The sequence below is a fragment of the Cuculus canorus genome, chromosome 3, assembly GCF_017976375.1.
Source record: "Cuculus canorus isolate bCucCan1 chromosome 3, bCucCan1.pri, whole genome shotgun sequence".
Taxonomy (NCBI): Eukaryota; Metazoa; Chordata; class Aves; order Cuculiformes; family Cuculidae; genus Cuculus; species Cuculus canorus.
In genome coordinates, this window is record NC_071403.1 from 103,458,387 (window position 1) to 103,477,457 (window position 19,071).

Here is a 19,071-nt window from a genome sequence, read left to right on the forward strand (position 1 = left end):
ACAGGGATTGTCTTTTGCCAGGGACTTATACAACCACATCTGTAGTTCCCCATCATTTCCTCCTTGACCCCCTTTAGAAGGTTTTTCTATCCAAAAGTGTAAAAATTACAAATTCCAAAAATCTGCAATCTGGGCTCTACCTAGAGAAACTTTTAGATCGTTCATTCCATAAATATGTCTTAGTGGCTGTCTGACGTCAGAGGATTTGGAGAGAGAGGCTGGTCTGAAAGTGAAAACAGCAGCAGTTCCAGTCTCATTACAACAGCACAGCCAGCGAGAGGAGCAGCACAGGCATTTCTCTATGTGGATTACGGGACTGCAGAGCGGGGAGGAACTGCGCAGAGACACGGGCACTACAGAGTAAGTGCAGCTGCTGCAGTAACTCTTCCCGTGTTCTTGCTTGTTTTCAAGAACAATCCCTGCAAGTACTGCTTGTCTTTCTTTTCCTTGTTTTCTCCTCTGAAGTATCCTGAAGCTAGCATGGCAGAACACAGGATTCAACTTTAGCTTCATTGCTTCTCCCAAAGGTATGCAGAGGGGCTGACGGTGTAGGGTTTTGTGCTCTTCTGTGTGTGGATAGGGGAGACAGGGAATGAGGGAGGTCAGAGAAGGAGTGAGAGGGAGGGAAGGATATATCTCTGAAAGACTACAAAATTAACTGAAATTCAACTCCTTCATGTTCTGGTAGCAGGACAGCAAAATTCCAAATAAGCCCTAGGCAAAATCCAACTTCCTTAAGCAACTTCACAATGCAGCATTTCTTTTTTAACTCTTTAATCCCTTGTCATATTGCTAAGCAAGCAGTTCCTCTTTCCTCGTGAGGACGACAGACAATTGTCTTGCTCCCTGACAGTGAAGACCTGTCCCACACTGTTTGCCAGGCTACTGAGAATAACAGATCCTAACACAACTATGTGGTATTGCTTGCTAAATCTGACATATTTAGCACCTTCATTCTGTACTAGCTTGATACTAAGGACAAAAAGAACTCACTGCTTCTGCAGAGGAAAGAGGCATCTCTCACAACCAAAAATCAGCTGTGACAGGGTTGTATATGAAAGAGACAGTTGCTACAATGAGAATCTCCCTGTGAAAAATCTTCAGAGATATTGCTACAGATGCAAGTCCCAAGGAAAGATAGTAATTCTTAATAATTTATTTAGTTTATTTTTATTTTAATCTCAGCAGTCCAGAGATACTCAAGACTACTCCATATTCTCTAATAAGACCCATGACAGAAAGCTCATTTCCCCAGGTGGGTGGAAGAGTTTGATGCCACTTGTGTGAGACTGACATACTTAGCTAGCACTTGTACGTTTAGAAAGCTCTTTGTCAGAGAGAGGGTGCTTGGAGATGATGCCCTTGGACATAAACACAAAGCTGGGCTGAGAAGCAGGAGCTATGTGAATTGCACAACATAACGCACTGTGCTATTAGTAATTGGCTTCAGCCAACAAGCAGTCACAAGAAAGGTTGTTGCGTTCAGTGCTCCCTAGGCTGAGTTATTTTGGTAATGGAATAAATCTGCGAGTACTTTTCCTCTTGAGGGTGGCAGAGTGTGTTGCTGGGGGAGGAGAAGGAAGTAGAGGAGTAAAGGTGAGGATTAGGAGAAGTTTTGCAGGGATCTCACCTGCAAAATGAAATTGAGCAATTCTAGTTAGCTGCGCTTAAAGGAAATGCAGGCTGATTATCCACTGTGCTGGCTAATGTAATGGGGGTAGCCTTTACTGGGCAGATGTTCAAAGTCTAATCCCCACTAAGGGATGATTCTATGCCACACCAGGTAAAGCAGCCTCAGCTGAGCTGGAGAAAAAGCAACCACATTGACTGCATGTGTAAGGAAGCATGTTTTCTCAGAGTCAGGTCCTGCAGGGATAGATTTGGAAGTGAAGTCTCTAGACTTGGAAGGAATCAGTTTGGGATCTGGGCTGCTTTACCATGACATATTAGAATCCTTTCCCACTCCCCATTTATTTCTTATTAGATTTTGTTTCCAGTAGCCTAGCAGCTCCTTTTACAGCCCTGTGGGCTGTTAGTCGTGGTTCAGGGTGAAAGTTGCAGACTTTGTGGAAGGGTGAGAGGAGGAATGGGGACGGAGATACAGATCTGGCAGGAGATAAGTTTAGTGTGAGAATGCATGTGTCATCACTCAGCATTCTTGAGTTTAGATGAGGTTATAACAGCTAGGAAACTGCTAGTTCTTCTGCTGGTGGACACTGACCCTGGAAGCAAGAGAAACAAACACAACAAGACAGGACAAATGTCTTTCCCGTTTTGATTTGTGGAGCAGAATACAGTTCCCTGTAGGAGCTTATGACAGTCACAGTGCAACTCTGAGGTTTTAAAAGTCTATATTATGTGTTATGAAGTGCAGTCTCATGGTTTCACAGAGCTGAGTAAGCAAATTCTCTGGATATCCTAGTGGCCTTACCACACTGTATAACTTGTCTGTTGCTGTCACTGCTGTTTATTTTAGCTGTGTTCCTTATATGTAATGAAGATCATTCTGTTCATCTTGCAATCAGTCGCAAAAAATTTTCTTACCATGCCCAGATGTAGTGTGCACTGACTGTATTTTATTGGCAGGGAGGCACAGCAAAAGTAGAACAGCACCTTGAAGGAATCTCCCAGATAATATGCTTTTACTCCATCTGCTTTAGTTGACATAAAATTCCCTCAAGGTCCGGTGGAATCCCAAAAAGGCATCCAGTCCCTCCAGGCCAGCCATCTGACCTAGAGATTGAGCAATCAGGGGACACTATTTCCTGACACTAAGGGGAAGGATGTGTGGGAGGTTTGGCTTTCAGAACTTTAATTGCTGGGAATTTTCAAACCTGGGTCAGTCCTATGGAGATCTGACCCTTTCTCTCTTTCCTATCCCTGAGCCCCCAGGCAAGCACAGCGTGTTGTTAAACTAGAAGAAAGCTGACTGCTCTGATTTTCGTTGGATGAAAGAGTTTACATGTATTTTCCTGTGCCTTTTGTTGTGTTGATGATTGACACATTGTGTCTCTTAGAGATTTTCAGTTTTACCAGTTGTGTTTCCTAATATCACACTCCTTCAAACTGAGGCATTTGCAGAAAACTGGTAGTAGCAGCACTCGGTACATATACTAACATGGTAAATCTGATTAATTTCTCAGCTTTCCACAGTTCCACTTAACAGTGGAGTTACTTCTGTTTGGCAGTACTCTTAGTCATTATCAGACTTGTTATCTTCCAAGCTCTGTGTAAGTATTAAATTCCATGGTACCATGTAAATTAGTTAAATGGGATTTATTGGATTGCAATCTCAGCCAGCGCATAGCTCCATTGTAGCTATGACATATGTATCCAGCTGAGGATTTGGACCAGTGCCTTCAGACTGGTACTGAGTGACCTGAGGCACAGACAGTGCAAGTCTTCTCTCATTTGTACTACAGAAAGATTTTTGTAGCACCATATTGTTTAAGAAACTTACTTCAGGCTTCACTTATGAGTAAGTTCAAGTAGCATCAGAATTTGGTCCAGAGAAACTGAGGCCCATGTTGTGCAAGGTAGCCTATAATTTTGGCTCTTTATTTTTAGTGTCTTTTTAAGGCACCAAGACACTCAAAAATTGAGACAGCCAAAATTATAAGCTACTTTTTAAATGCTGGTTGAGTGACTTGGGCAAATCTACACATTGGATTTCATTCTTGTCACACACTTTTTAGAGCAATGTACCTCTCTGAAGGTCAGTGGAGCTACTGTTGTTTTACAGTAATAGAACTCTCAGAGGAATGTGTCCCATGTTTTCAGAAGTTCCTATGAGCTTTGGTATGCCAGTCCTGTACTCTTATTCTGTTTTTTCTTGACATGTCCAGGCTGCACCCCACTTTGATTTGCTGAGAACCACATAGCCGCATGCCCATGAAAACATCACATGCTGAGCAGTGCTATTGGTAATGCAGCCTCAACTTTCCTAGTGCTGTCTGTTAAATCTGTACCTCATGACGCTCAAACAGGCTTTTTCCTCCCTTAGGCTTTGTGTCCAGTTTGTATGTTACCCAAAGTTCATGCTCCATGTTACATTTATATTTTCAATTTGTTTTCAACATGGTATTTCAACACTTGAGATTTTGGCTTATCTGGTGATCTCTGTCGTGTCAGATAATGTCTTCTAGTACTAGGAGTTTTCTAGACTTGGGACAGCATGAAGTAACAGATGTGACCAGGAGAACATCATAGTTTTTTAATTTAGTAGAAAAGTTATTCTGAGAGTATCACAGGCTTATAGCAATGATAAGGTTTCTCTGGAGTTAGGAATTAGAGACACTTACGGTGGAAAGAAGGAAGCAGATAAGAAAGTGAAGAGATCAGAAGGCTTGCTGGAATTCGGAGTGGGAGCTGGAAATCAGAAGGATGTGTTTAGACTGTGTGAAAATGGAAATAGAGGTAACCTTGAGGAACTGAGAAAATCTTTGGCAGCAAGAGAATAGGCTCCCTTGCTGAATAACAAGTGCTTGCTCACTTCCCAGTTTTGCTGGCTTCAAAGTAACAATCACTGAAGTTGATATTTCTGCTCATGGGCTTTGAAGTTTTGCATTTGTTTTTGTTGAAGAGGGTTTTTTTCACTTCGCTGTGTTCCAAGATGACTTAAATTCAGGCAATGCTTGTGCCAACCCTGCTCTTCTTTAAACTGGGAACAAAGCTGAGTTGTGAGGCCCAAGAACTCTATTCTGTCTTTTCGGTATATTATTTTTTTTTTAGGAAGACATAAAGCAGGACTCATTTTTACTGTTATGGCTCTTATTATTCAAGGTAGTGAACTAGTCTGATCTGGGAGGCTTTGTATTTTGTTTTCTCTTTGGAGGGGCAATGTTTTTAGCTGCTTAAACAATGAAATCTTAAGGGACAAAAATTTACACACTGCCCTGTACATCCTTGAAGAAAGTGGTCAGATCTAATTTAAGTACACACATACACACACACACACGCAAAAAAGAGGAGGAACATTTCTGTCAAGGACCACATTAGATTTCATTGTGAAGGAGTCATGCAAGGATACATTTCAAGGGTTTAGTATCATATGTCAAGATTCCCTTCTCCCAAGGAAAAGCTGTGGGAAGAGATGAAAAGTCTTGGAGGATGGGTCCACTGATAGCTATTAAAGACAATATTCTGGCTGTACTCCCATCTACAAGTCCTAGACAACTAAAAGGATTGAGCAAGGGTAAGATCAGACTATATATGGTATTTTTATATGCTTTCTCTAACCATCTGCAGCTGACAGTTACTTGGAGATAGGGTGCTGGTTTAGCTGGACTTCTGATCTGACTCTATGTGCTCATTTTATATTCCTGTGGTCTTCAAGAGAGAAACCACTGTGAAGATCCTCTGATGTTTCAGCTATTCTGCAAGGCAGAAACAGTCATATCTGTAAGAGGAACTTAACCTGAACATCACAAACCTCCAGAGACTTAGTCACATTTTAGAGTCTCTCTAAGTGTCAGTAATGCACATGAAGAAGTTATACCTTCATTTTTAGCACCTTCTGTGTCTTCTCGTCAGTGAACAAAAAGTGACCAATGTCTTTCCTTGTTCCCCTGTTCAAAAATGGATTGAAAACAGTCCCAATTTTTTTTCAGAAAGGATTTAATTTGCTGACTCCCTTCCAGTTATGGAGAAATGTCTGGCATTTTCTTTTGCATCTAAATATTTCTCTAAATCTGAAAATTTCAAACAAACAGGCTTACTTTTCAATAGTATAATTGTTGCTGATATTTTCTTGAATAATAAATATTTGGAATGCTCCCATTTTCCAGCAAAACTCAGTACTTTAAAAAATAGGCAATTTTTAGGTGTTTCAGGCTGGTCTTGAAAAATCATTAATCACTTTACACGCACTTGGTCCTGCACTGTCATCTGTTTTCTTTCAAATCTGCAGAAGGCTGTGACAGAAGTACATGGGAATTCCACATTGCTCTGCATCAGCCTGCCAGTTCTGTGCCTTTCCTTGTCATGTTGAAGGGAGCAACCTTTTCAAGAAGGAATGGAATTACTGTGGATCTGTATAGTCACCCTTGCCTCTGCTGATATATGTGCAGATGTTTCCCGAATTCTTGTAGAGGTGTAACATGATTTCGCTCTAACATGGAGTTATTTTTTTTCTCATGAATGTTACAACAGTCCAGTCCCTCTGAAAACATGTAGTCAATAAATCATTAGCCTACAATACAGTAACATTTGTAGTTTCCACTAGTTTAAGATCAAACCCTGAATGCTGTAGGTATTGCATGCTCATTAGCCAAACTCTTTCTGATGGAGCTGGAATAATCTCAATGGGCTGTTCCTATTTAACCAGTAGGAGTGAAATGATGAGAGTATTTTCTTGTCTGCAATCATACATTATACAAATACGTAAGGATAAGTCACTTATATATAGGTAGATAAATTTAGCGGTTTAATCTTTGCATTCAACACTTTCCTATGGAAAATGTCAAGAAATGTACAAATATTAATGGACTTAGCATTTGGGGAAGCTGAGGCACAGCTTTCTCAGATGCCTGCACCCTGATGGGGATTTGCGCTATCATATAAATACTCTCACTGCAGGTAGGTTAGAGACCTATTTTCTTTTAGCTATCTTTATGTCCTCTGAAGTGTTAGTTTACCAAAGCTGTAGTAGTTAAACTAAAATATTACATCATCTTTATCATTATGTTGCATTTAGCCTCCTGCATGATAGACAAGCCATATATTCCAAAATCATACTCCTTCTAGAATGCAAGTATATCACGCTGCTGCAGAGTGGGTATTCCTCCTCTTTTTTCTACCTTCCCCACATCAATGTTCTGGCTTCCCAAAGCCTCAAGTTATAATCCTCAGTTTTTCTTCCTGCTCTCCACCCTTTGCTTAGTTTTTGCCTAAACTGAGAGTATGAAAGTTAGGTACTGCTGATAATGATCATAAAAAATCTGCCCTATCTATGTGAAATGCATTTATTTGTTAGATTAAACAGCATACATCTGTAGAGAGGGTTTGCCAGGGCATCATTTTTCCTTACAAACATAGTCAGGAATGGAGCCTTCCAATAGCGCAGACAGTCTTGATTTTCTGACTGAGTCACTGACCATTAAGCTGGGATGCCTGGACAGTGAGTACCCGGCTTAAATCCATTTGGCAGAATCCTGACCCCCTCTAGGCAGGTGACCCCATCAGCATCTGCACAACAGATGAAAGAAAGCACAATCTTGACCAAACACAAGGGGACTTTGGTCCATTGCTACTTTTGCAGACGTGTATACAGCAGGAACCAATTAAACTATGTTTCTAACAGCTGAATGAACAGGGAGACAGTTGGTTTTGTTCTCGCCTGTGTTCTCATCTGTCAGCATCCTCCTGCACAGTTATGTAGGGATAGAGTAATAGCCATGCTAGAGCCCTGCCAATATGAACTGTCCTCCAGCTGTGCCCTACTGAGATATGAACTTGCCCTTACTGCTTGTTTCATACCTTTACTGCCCTGTGGGTCAGGCATCTCAATGAGTGAATCTCTCTGGCTCTGTTGCAGAGGCCCTGAAATGTGTTACCAATGACAGAAGTACAAAGCTTGACCTTAGCCTTTCATTGTCAGCAGGATTCAGGCAGTCTGTGTGAATGTTACGATGCCTTTGGCACTCACTATTACTAAGTTATAGGGAGAAAAACAGATGCATTTTGTAAATAGGTGAAATTTTCCTTGGGGGACCCTAGAATTGTTTTCCAGCTGTGTCTAGTCTTATCTAGAATAGCTTCATGTACCTGCTGGGGGACACGTGTTAAGCTATAAATGTCCTACTGTGCCCTTCATGACACATTTTATGTTTAAATAGAGGCAAAATTTAGCAACCAATTCCTCACTGCTTCATCCCCTGCTTACTTACAGTGGTAATGTTTACTATGTTCACATCTATTGGGACACTTTCAGAGGCCCATATGCTTTCTGAGTTACACATCTGTTAGTGTAGCTAAGCTAATGTGAAATGGGAGCCTTACCTTAGAAAATACTACAAATACATTTAAAGTTGACCTAACATAATAGATTAACATTTTCATATAGTATTCCTATACTTTTAATAAAAAGCAGTTTAAGAATGTGGCTTCGTCAGTCTGGAGAGTCAATTTTTTAGTCACTGGCCTCGATTTTTTGCAAGGTATATCAACATGCAATTCAGATTACAGATATGTCAAAATTCTGTTTTTTCACACTTTGACATAAAAAATATCATCTACAGCTGTATGTATTTATTATCCACAGAGCATGAATATTCAAACGATTGTGGACTAAACTATGATCTCTAGAATCAGATATCAGAGGTCAGGGATATGACATTATACCTCTGTAAAATGAAATAGGTAATTCATCATTGTCAACTGCTTTAACCTAAGAGTGAAAATGGCTGCCTCATGTTCAACTGAAAAACTTATCTAAATCTGCTTCCCTTTGGTCTCCTGAAAAGTCTTATGTACAACAGTATTGGAATAAAAGTGCTTTGGATTCTGCTGGGCTGCATGTCTATTATGCAGTTGTCTGTGATTGTAGGAAACAGGATATGACAACCTTGTAGTCCTACACTCCCATGAATGCACATGATCCAGAATCCAATTGACCACCCTATAGGCTCTAGTGACGTGTGGGAGTGCAGCAGCAAATTAAAATGGAAGCAGATGGCAAAAAAGTCCTCTCTGTGTTTTGCCTTGTCTTTTCTTTCAAGGATGTTGCCTTAAGTCTTTGATCCAAATAGCCTGCTGAGGAAATATGTCTCAGAGCTATGATGAAACAACACTAAGAACGTTGTGTTCAATTCAGAGTACTCAATACTAAGTGGTTACATAGTGACGGGGAGAGATAGGCAACCTTCATTTTTCCTTTGAGCAGACATTAGTCATGGTTTCTTGAGATTCTTTAGCTATTTCAGGAATAAACTTAATTCACAAAGAAGCTAGAGGGAGCTGGGCACTTTGGTGCCTGACTGGGGAGAAACCTCCAGATAAATGGGAAATACTCTTTGACTTCCATCAGAAATTCTCCCATTGTTAATCTTGGGCTTCCTTCTTCTGGCTGGCTGCTGCCATTAACTGCCATTAACTGTTTGTGTGACTCAGAGTATATGCTTTCCAGTGTGCTATCTATCTACCTGTTTGTGTACATACCTACTTACCTACCCACCTACCTACCTGTTTGTTTGTTTGTTTGCTTGCTTGCTTGTAGTGGAACAGCTCAGGCTGCATGGATGTATAAGCTTTATTTTCTGTGTTTCCTATTTAGGCTGTGTGACTCTCAGTCCATGATCTCTCCACATTCCTATATTTATTGCATTTGAGCTTTTAAACCTGAAGTTCTCACCAGCATTTTGGAGGGGGCATTTGTTTTTGGGGCTGGATTTTACCATTTCATGTGGTTCATATACACTGCATCTTGTGATGTTAATACGGTAGGGAATAACACACCCTGTAGCCACAGTGAAACTCCCCGAGAAATTTACTCGAGTGCCACAAAAGCACTTCTCCTAGTTCTGTGATACTTAGAAGCAGTCTAAAAAGTCTTTATGTAGAATAAGATGCCATGATGGATTTCTTTAGTATCTTTGCACTTCAGTTATGTTCCGGGTGTCCCATGAAGCTATAGGGCCACAATGAATGATGTACAGCTCCTGGGCAAATGCACCCAGACTTGAATTTGTTCAGCAGTCTTTGTGCATGATTCTTAAAACACAAAGATGACTTTTACATACTTACTGAGCAGAGATACAGTAATCACTGCATTATATTAGCGTCTGTATATCCGACACACCCAGTGATTTGTTTGCAGACTTTCCCACACCCTCAGAGTTGCCACTTCTTAATTTGGGTCATTTTTACCATGGCTGTGTCAGATGTCATTTTCTCTCAACATATTTTTGGGTGTAGCTGGTTGCAGCAGGGAAATAGGAAAACACAAGTCTGCCTTCTGCTGCTCACTTGAGTTGCACCATTACAATGGATTAAGCATTGAGGCAGTTGGATTAGGTGATCATTGTAGGTACCTTCCAACTGTTCTGTTTACTATGGACCTTCTATCCATATAGTAACAGTTGTTCTTTCTTTTCACCCTCTTTTCTTTACCCAGCAGGGGAGTAAGATAGCCTTGAGAATCTAATACGCACCTAACTAGACCTCAATGACACTGAACCACTGGGCCAATGCAGGCCTTTCATTTTCTTATTGCCATTTGGTATCAGTAGGAGGGTTTTATTGTCCTTCTATTTCATCAGGCCTGTCTCATATGTTGAAAAGTCTGTGTGGTTATGTTTAGTAGTGTTTTATGGCTTGTTTGCCTTGATTGATCTGTGTCAGCTATTGGAGGTCCTGTGCTGTAAAATGTGTCACAGATCTGACTAAGTGGCCCCTCGTCCTCCCTGCTTTGCTAATTGTGCTGAGCCAAATAGTATCTATTGGATATGCAGGCATGGAAGGTAAGGAAGAGTTTTGTTAACTCAGGGAAACAAATGAGTTGTAGATGAGAGCTATGCTGCTGGTTTGGCCAATAATTACAGGGTACAGACTTAAACAGGTTCCAAAAGCCAAACAACCTCCACCTTGCTTCACACTTGGATAAGATACCAAAGTCTCTATGAAGCAGTGATGATCATTTAGAGGCATGTATCAATTTTGATTTGAGTTCAAGACCAACATCTAAGGAATTTGATAATACAGGATATGAGAATTTCTTACCTGTGTTCTACTTAGCATTTTTTGAGTGCTAAACTAGTCATCTTTGAGGAAAATATTAAAGAGTTTAGACTACTTGGAAACATAACTTACAGAATAAAGTAACATTTTTTTTCACCACTTTACCCGGTTCAGGAAAATGTATAATTCTCAGATACTTATCATTAGGCACCCTAAGACTGGGACACAATCTAATATAGCTGTTTTTCATTTTGAGTTTCTCTTTGTCTTTGGGCTGCGTGTTTCTGACTCTACACAGACCCTTAATAAACTGTTCTCTTCCAAAAAATGCTAATATAGATGGTCCCTTAGAATCTGTGTCTAAGAGTTGTGTTACACTGGGCAAATTATAGGACCACATTTACAAAAATATTTGTTTGCTGTGTATGCTTCAAGTTTTTTCTTCAAACTTTGTATGATTTATGATATGACTCAAACTACCTCAGCTCTAGCAGACATTGGCTTTGACATATAAGGCTTATTTTTTTCAGAATCATTCAGCATCCACATCACCAATTGTTGTGTGTGAGTTGTGGGTACAAAGACATCCGATGACTTTCCCAAGGTCACAGTAACAGTCAGGATCAGAGCTTCACAGAGCAGTTCATGGCTCCAAGTAAATAAACACATGTGACAAACTGGTAGAAATTTCAGAGCTGTGCAGGGATCCTGTGTAGCTGCACCTCCAGAAATGGGTCTTGTCTTTCTTAATAAGATGTAAACAGCTACATTTTTGTAATAAAGTTATCACCACCTGTGCAATAACAGTATCTATGAGCTGAGTAGGAGCTAATGTCCACTACTGAAGTAAACTCTTCCATTGTATTGATTGTTTTAAAATATCACAGTTTGAGAATTTCTTGGGATTGTCCCTTCTTATGTTAGCTTGGCACTGACCTACTTGGTTGTAAAGTAATTGTGAGGCAGTGATTCTTGGTTCTCTTTCCTGAGGTTTTAACCATGATTGTCCAAAGAGGTGGGTGAACAATGCAGCAAGCCCTGCTTTTTCACATGCAGTGCATATGAAAGTTTAAGGTTTAAGTTTAAGGTTGCCTGGAAAACTCAACAGGTATAGAAAGCAGCATGTTGGAGTGGTGCCACAGCCTCATCCTTCTTTATAGTGTCAGCTGAATTGGCTAGGAAGTTCTGACCACACCTTTTCCCAAAAAAACATAATTTCCCTGAGCTCTCATTAGCACACTCCAGTGATCAGGGTGCACCATGCTGTGCAGAGTTTCACATACTTCAGGAATAATGTAATCTAGGTTTTTGTCTGAGGTCTAAGCATGATTTGACTAATGGCGATGTAAAGCTGAAATAGAAGCAAGGCTGGAGAAGTAGGCTAAATATTTTTCTCATTTAGCTGAGTTGTCTAAACATCACAGACTAAGATGAGCTTATGCAGAGCCTTCTGACACTGACTCTGAGTCAGGCATTATTATCCCTGTTTTAGAAGTTACAGAGTCAGAAACATGATTTGGCTTGTCCATACCCACACAGAAATGCGCAGCTAGTGTCAGCATTACAACTTGGTTACTCAGAAGCACACAGAAATGCACAGCCAGTGTCAGCATTACAACTTGGTTATCAGAAGCACACAGATATGCAACGTGTATTGCACTTCTTCCCACCTGTACTCACTGTAAAGACTTCTCGCAAGGGATCAGATGCATACTCTGTTCTCTTGCTATCTTTCATAAGCATAGTTATTCTCTTTTGGTGTGATTTTCTTTTTTTTTATATAAAATTCTTCATGAATAAAGTAAAGCTTTTCAGTGTGTATAGTTTCATGATCACTGTAAAAATCCAGTTCCTTGAGTCTGAAAAAGTTTGTACCTGCAGAGCTTTCTGTTGTTGGCTCTCTGGGGCAAACTATACATACTAGTGGAAGGTGAAAGAGGAAACTCGAAGACTTCCAGAAGTGGCTGAAGGAAATTTTCCTGCCTTTAGCAAAGCACAATGCTGAAAATGAGAGGACAATCAATTTAAATGAAACCCTAAGTTCTAAAAGGTTTAGAAGCCTTCAGGTTGATGCTGAGGTTGAGACTTAGGTTTCCTGTCTGTTGACAACTTATGAATGCCTTTGCCTCTCCCTAGATGTTGGGCATAACTGTTTGTGTAAACTTCCCTATGGCCCAAAGCAGAATCTGAAGCCCTTTCCTTTAAAGCCTTTGGAATTTACATAACCCTGCAATTGTAGCAATGCAAAATGTGGCTCTGGTTACAATAACAAGGGTTTAGGGAACGGAGGGAGAGATTGTAGTGGCAAAGGCACAAAAGCGAAGCAAAACAAAACCATACATGCTGTTTTAATTTTCAGCAGCCACGTGAGAACTGTCCGGCAGTTCCTGGCTATAAATAAATCTCTGCCGTCATAGGAAGGCAAAAACCAAAACAGTTCACATTCCTCCCCAATATTCTTAAGGTCATAAAAAATAAAAGAAAGGTAAATATTTCAAAAGCAGAGTGAGTATTTTCTGAGGAATGTCAAATTATTACTCAAGGGGGTTGATATTTGCATCAAATAGCAAAATTTGGCATTAAACCTCTCTCTCCGCTCCATCTCCAACAGGTCTTTTGAGAAAATCACTTAGGACTGCGTATGGATAATGTGCCAGGCAATGCTTCTTAAAGCCCCAGGGCTTACTAAATCCCTACTGTCAGCTGAGGCAGGAACTTTCTTTGAGATGAATGAGGACTACACAGAAGCTTGCCTGTTGCTTCTTGTCAGATGTTACATCCTATTTCTGTTAGGAAGATGGGGACTTGGTGCCAGGGGTTTTCCACTTTCCCAGTAACTTGAAGTTAGGACTGTAACTTGCTCCTTTGAAGAGATGCAGAAGTAAATGAAAATGCACTTCATGACTTTTCACTTCAGCCTTGAGACAGACACAACTTGAAGGACAGGCTGCATAGAAAGATATGTTAGGTATCAAACATGAGGTAGAATTGTGAGGAGTTTCATTGCATTGGCTCTCCTACCAGGAAAAAAAAATCCCAACAAAAAAACACACAACAAAACCCATTGCTTCCATGTTAGCAAAATAAAGAGTATCTATGTCTACGGCACATTTGCGTTCCAGAAATCATACCAATAGAAAAAGCTGAAAGAAGAACTTTCTGAAATGTTACTTTTATTCTTGCAACAGCTTTGAGCAGTAGGTCTGGCATCTGAAAACAAATTGTTTGCTGTAGCAGATGGGAAGGGAATAGTGACAGGGTTCTAGTGGCATTGAAGCAGAAGAAAGTGGAGGACCAGCTTAATGATATGGATGTGATGAAAAAAAAGGCATCTTTAATTTAAGGTTTCTATATTCATATGACTGATCTTGTATGTGGAAAAATGTTAAAGTTAGTGAAGGCTACTCAAAGAAGCAGCCCTTAGATCTAGGTTTAATGAGGACAGAAGTTCATAGCAACAGCTTTTTTCTGAACTATTTTCTTTTTTCTAATCCCAAAGGGTAAGTCTTATGAAATAAGTTTGTCTTGCAAACTTTTGGGCATTGTTAATGTTGAAAGCTTGAAAGATTATCCACTATCACTGTTTCTTATATCATGTGCTGCTTTTATGCAAGACTCAGATACCAGATCTCCAGAACCTGGGATGTATGAGAGTTGGACATTTCTGGGAGTGACCTCTGTGATTAGATCTGAGGTGTTATTTCATCTCTTTTTTGAACAAAGCTTGCTGTAACTTGCTAAACACTATTAGTATCTCCTCCCTCTGCCATGAGGAAGATGGAGTAAAGATGGGCAGTTGCAGTGCTAGGAACAACACGGGATTCTGACTCCAAGAACAGACAGAAGCTGGTGCAAATGTTCTGATAAGAAAGGAAAGCGAAGCCAGAGAAACAGAGAAAATGTAGTATGAGAGTACTACGCACACAGCAGGTAGCATGTATTCCTGTCTTCACAACAAGGACTACCTGAAGATAACACAAAAGCATTCATTATTGGTTCTATTTGACTCAGTGGGAAATTAGGCAAGAGAAAGAACTAGGCTGCAGTGTAGAAAGGCCAGATGCTAGATTTTCTCACTTTTGAGAAGTACAGTCAACATGAATGCCTGTGCTGTTGATAAAAGACATTGTGCAAGGCAGTACTATTATTTGCACTACTCTTTTTTGCTGCACAGTTTTCCTTTTCAATGTCACTTCTAGAGTCATAACTTCTCAAATTTGCTACACAATTCAGCTAAGGACAGACCAATAGTAATATGCTTCCCAAGACAAACTTTTCCTGCCCTTTTGAAAAATTATTCCCATTCATTTTTTTCATCAGCATCAAACAGTTAAGGAGTAAACTGGACAGGGAATCTTAACATCAGGACTGCATGCCATTTGCAATGCATCTATCCTCCTCCTACAGAGTTTCAGTCTCAAATTTCATGTCTTATTATTATCAATTGAACAGCTCAAGAAAAGACAAAATTGGTGTATTTTTCTCTCTCTCTGGATTAATTAGTAGAAATACCAGTGGCGGTACTGCTGGCTGAAAATGTAAACAGAGTATTTTGATCATCTCTATTAAAATGAGGAATGGGTTTTATAGACTTGTGAGACAAAGTGAGTGAATGAATGAATGAACACAACTATAAGGTGCTATAAAGTTTTTATTTCTGTGTGTTTTGGATGACTGCATTATTCATAATTGTTTGAGCCATGAGTGAATGACTCAACTTAATTCAAGTAAAAAGGCCTCGTGCTTACTTGGTATCATCAGAGTTTTTTATTTTTGCCACTTTACTTCATTGATTCATGTATTTATCAATTTTTGTCTTGCTTTTATCTTTTAGATGACATGTGCTACTGTGGAAATACTGTCACTAGTCAGGACAGGGTTTAGTTATGTGACACATGTTGACATGGCCAAAATGTGCACAGAAGGCTTTTGAAAAATGTATAAAGATCTCTTCATTCATAGTGAGATGCTGTGTCACTAACAGATGCAGATATGAATGCAGAATCAAATAGCCAGTGCTCCACACCAAAGTAGTGCTACAGAAATAAGCAGGCCTACTTGATAAGTAAGCTATAGTTATTACACGTGGCTAAAAAAAGATTTGTTCACCTGTTCGAAAACAGTTTCAGTCGATCAGCATGAAAAATTGTTACAATTGCAAGTGTGGTAGGGTAAGCTACCTTATCTTTAGACTCAGGGATGAGAAGATGTAATGCACAACTAAGGATAGCTTTTTAGGAAATACGAGGATAGACTGAATCTTAAGCTGTAACATAGGGAATGAAAGGAGATAACTTTTAGCAGAGAACCCTAAGGTAACCAGAACTATGTGAGAGTTTCTCTACATTGATGAGATGAAAATGTTTACTTCAAACTTCTTTCTGTGAAGGTAAAGGTCCAAGTCTTAAAATGTGGCCTCATGTGTCAGTGTGGTGAAGTCCTAGGAAGCAAGACTGGAGACTGGGAAAGAAATATTAATGCCAGCAAACTGTGAAGAAAATGCAGTTTACAGGGAAACTAATTGATTTAAATTGACCCTGAACTGTGGTGTTGCTTTGAATGGGCATGAGGCCACCCAGAATAGGATATATTTGAATCTGTGAGTGTTCCCTGGAAAGCCTAGGAAGGATAAACTGCAGCAGAGGAGGAGCCTCACGTTGCTGTGAAGTGGTGCTCCTGTATATGACAGCATCTTCCTGACACTACCTCATTGTAGCGATGGATGATGACTGAGTTGAAAGCTTGCGGGTCAGAATTAATGGGCACTACAACAAGAGTAATGCTTTGGTGGATGTCTATTATAGATAGCCTGATCAGAAGAATGAGTAAAGAAGACCTTCTTCAGGCAACTGGAAGAACCTCATGACCACCTCAGTACCTGCTGGAAGGACAACATAGCAGGGCACAAGAAATCCAGGAGTTTTCTGGAGTGATCACAACTTCCTATCGCAGATATTGGATGAACTAAAGGGAGAAGTTGCTCTACTGGACCTTGTATTTACAAACAAGGAGGAATGGGCTGAAGATGTGAAAGTCAAGGGTAGCTTTGGCTGCAGTGACCATGGGATGGTAGAGTTCAGGATCCTGAGGGGAGGGAGCAAAACAAAAACAGGATCACACCCTTGAACTTCAGGAAAGCAGACTGTGGCCTGTTCAGGGACTTGCTAGAAAGAATCCCACAATACACAGCCCTGGAGAGAAAAGAGGTCCAGGAGAGCCAATTGATTTTTAAGGATCAGCTTCTCTGAGCTCAAGAGTAGTGCATCCTGATGATCAGGAAACGAAACAAAGGTGTCAGGAGGCCTATGTGGTTAAGCAAGTTGCTCCTGACTAAACTCAAACATAGAAAGGAAGTGTACAAGGGGTGGGAGAAAGGTTAGGTGCCCTGAGAGGAATATAGAACTATCTGAATATATGCGACGGCATAAGGAAAACCACAGCCTACTTGGAGTCAAATCTGCTAAGGGACATGAATGGCAACAAAAAGGATGTCTAAAGGGAGACCAGCTACAAAAGAAAAATATGGGAAAAAGTAGACCCACTGCTGAATGGTCTAAGGGACCTGGTGATAAAGGACACAGAAAATGATGAGATACTCAAGTCTTCTTCACTGTGGTTTTGAGTGAAAGTACTCATCTTCTGAAATTCCAGACCTCTGAAACCAGTGGCAAAGTATGGAGTATAGAACGCTTATATTTGAGGGGTAAGAGCTGGGTAAAGAATATTTAAATAAACTGGACAAATAAACAAGTAAATCCCTGGAACATGATGGCATACACCCACAAATAATGAGGGAGTTGTCTAATGTCATTGTGAAGCCACTCTTGATTAGCTACTTCGAAAGGTCATGGCCATTGGGAGAAGTTCCTGGGGACTGGAAGAAAACAATAGTCACTTTTATGTTTTTTTTTATTGTTGCTGGAGCACTGCAAGGTGGACAGCCTCATCTCAGTCCCTCGGAACGTGATGGAGCAAACAATCCTAGAAACCATTTTGAAATACATGAAGGACAAGAAGTTGACAGAGAGTAGTCAGCATGGATCTATAAGGAGAAATCATACCTGACCATCCTAAGAGCCTTCTATGAAGAAATGACGGCTTAGTAGATATGGTGAGAACAGTAGATGCTATTTATCTTGACTTTAGTAAGGCCTTTGACATTCGTGTATATCCACATTGACAAACTGTGGGCTAGATAAGTAAATGGTGACATGGCTTAGTAGCTTGCTGCGCGTCTGGGCTCAAAAGGTTGTGGTCAGCAGCAAACAGGTTATCTGCAGGCCACATAAATGGTGTATCCCAGGGTCAGTACTGGGATCCTAAACTATTTAACATCATCATTATTGGCCTGGATGATGTGACTGAGTGCATCTTCAGCAAGTTTGCAGACAACATAAAACTGGGAAGACAGATTGATGGATCAAATAGCCATACTGCTGTTTGGAGGCACCTCAATAGGAATCATAATAAAATTCAACAAAGGGAAACGAATATCCTATTCCTGGGGAGGAATAACCTCATGCACCAGTACAGGCTGGGGCTAACCAGCTGGAAAAAGGATCTGGAGTTCTGTTAGGCAACAAGTTGAACATAAGTCTGAAATGTACCCTTGTGACAAAGAAGGCCAACAGCCTCTGGAAAAGCAATGCCAGTAAGTCAAGAGAGTGATCCTTTCTTTCTGATGAGCATTGGTGGGATACATCTCAACTGCTGTGTCCAGTTCTGGAGTCCCCTGGTGCAAGAGAGATGGTCATACTGGAGAGAGTGCAACAAAGGGTCACAGAATTTATTAAAGGGATGATACATCTGACATGTGAGAAGAGACTGAGAGACTGTTGACTGTTTATTCTGGAGAAGAGAAGGCTTGAGGGGATCTTATCAGCACATATAAATAGTTGATGCTGGGAGGTGGAGCCAGATGTTTCTCAGTAGTGCCCAGTGGAAGTTCAAGAGTTTGTGGGCACAAACTGAAATACAGGAAATTTCATTTAAACATAAGAAAAAACTTTTTTTTTTTTTTTTTCAGTCTGGGTGTGATCAAATACTGGAAAAGGTTGCTCAGAGAGGTTGTGGAGGCTCCATGTGTAGAGATACTCAAAACCTGACCATATGGGGCCCCAGGCAGGCAACCTCCTTTGAGCAGTGGCTTTGGACCAAGTAATTGCCAGAGGTCTCTTCCAGCCTCAACTGTTCTGTGCTCTGTCATACATTATCTGTTTTTTTTCTCATGACTGAGTAAAAATAGCTCAAGAACTGTGATTGCAGCTGGCACTTACTATTGGGATATGCGGTCCTACATCTTCTTAAAATAAGTTATGCTAGGACAAAAATCAGGAATTGTGCTGAAATGTTGGAGAGGAGTACTAGAATCACTTCCTGTGCTATATATAATTTGAG

At 40.4% G+C, this 19,071-nt stretch overlaps 1 protein-coding gene across 4 annotated transcripts in view; it reads left to right on the forward strand.

The window, feature by feature from the left end:
* The first annotated feature begins 250 nt into the window (after window positions 1-250).
* The window catches only part of DAAM2 (dishevelled associated activator of morphogenesis 2), a 201,478-nt gene continuing 182,657 nt past the window's right edge, over window positions 251-19,071 (forward strand). For 2 of the 4 annotated variants that reach the window (XM_054062714.1, XM_054062716.1), the window contains exon 1: window positions 251-360. The gene's annotated coding sequence lies outside the window, so the exon portion shown is untranslated. Of the gene's footprint in view, window positions 361-465; window positions 528-19,071 lie in introns of all 4 variants that reach the window. The other 2 variants (XM_054062715.1, XM_054062719.1) reach the window with 2 other exon arrangements.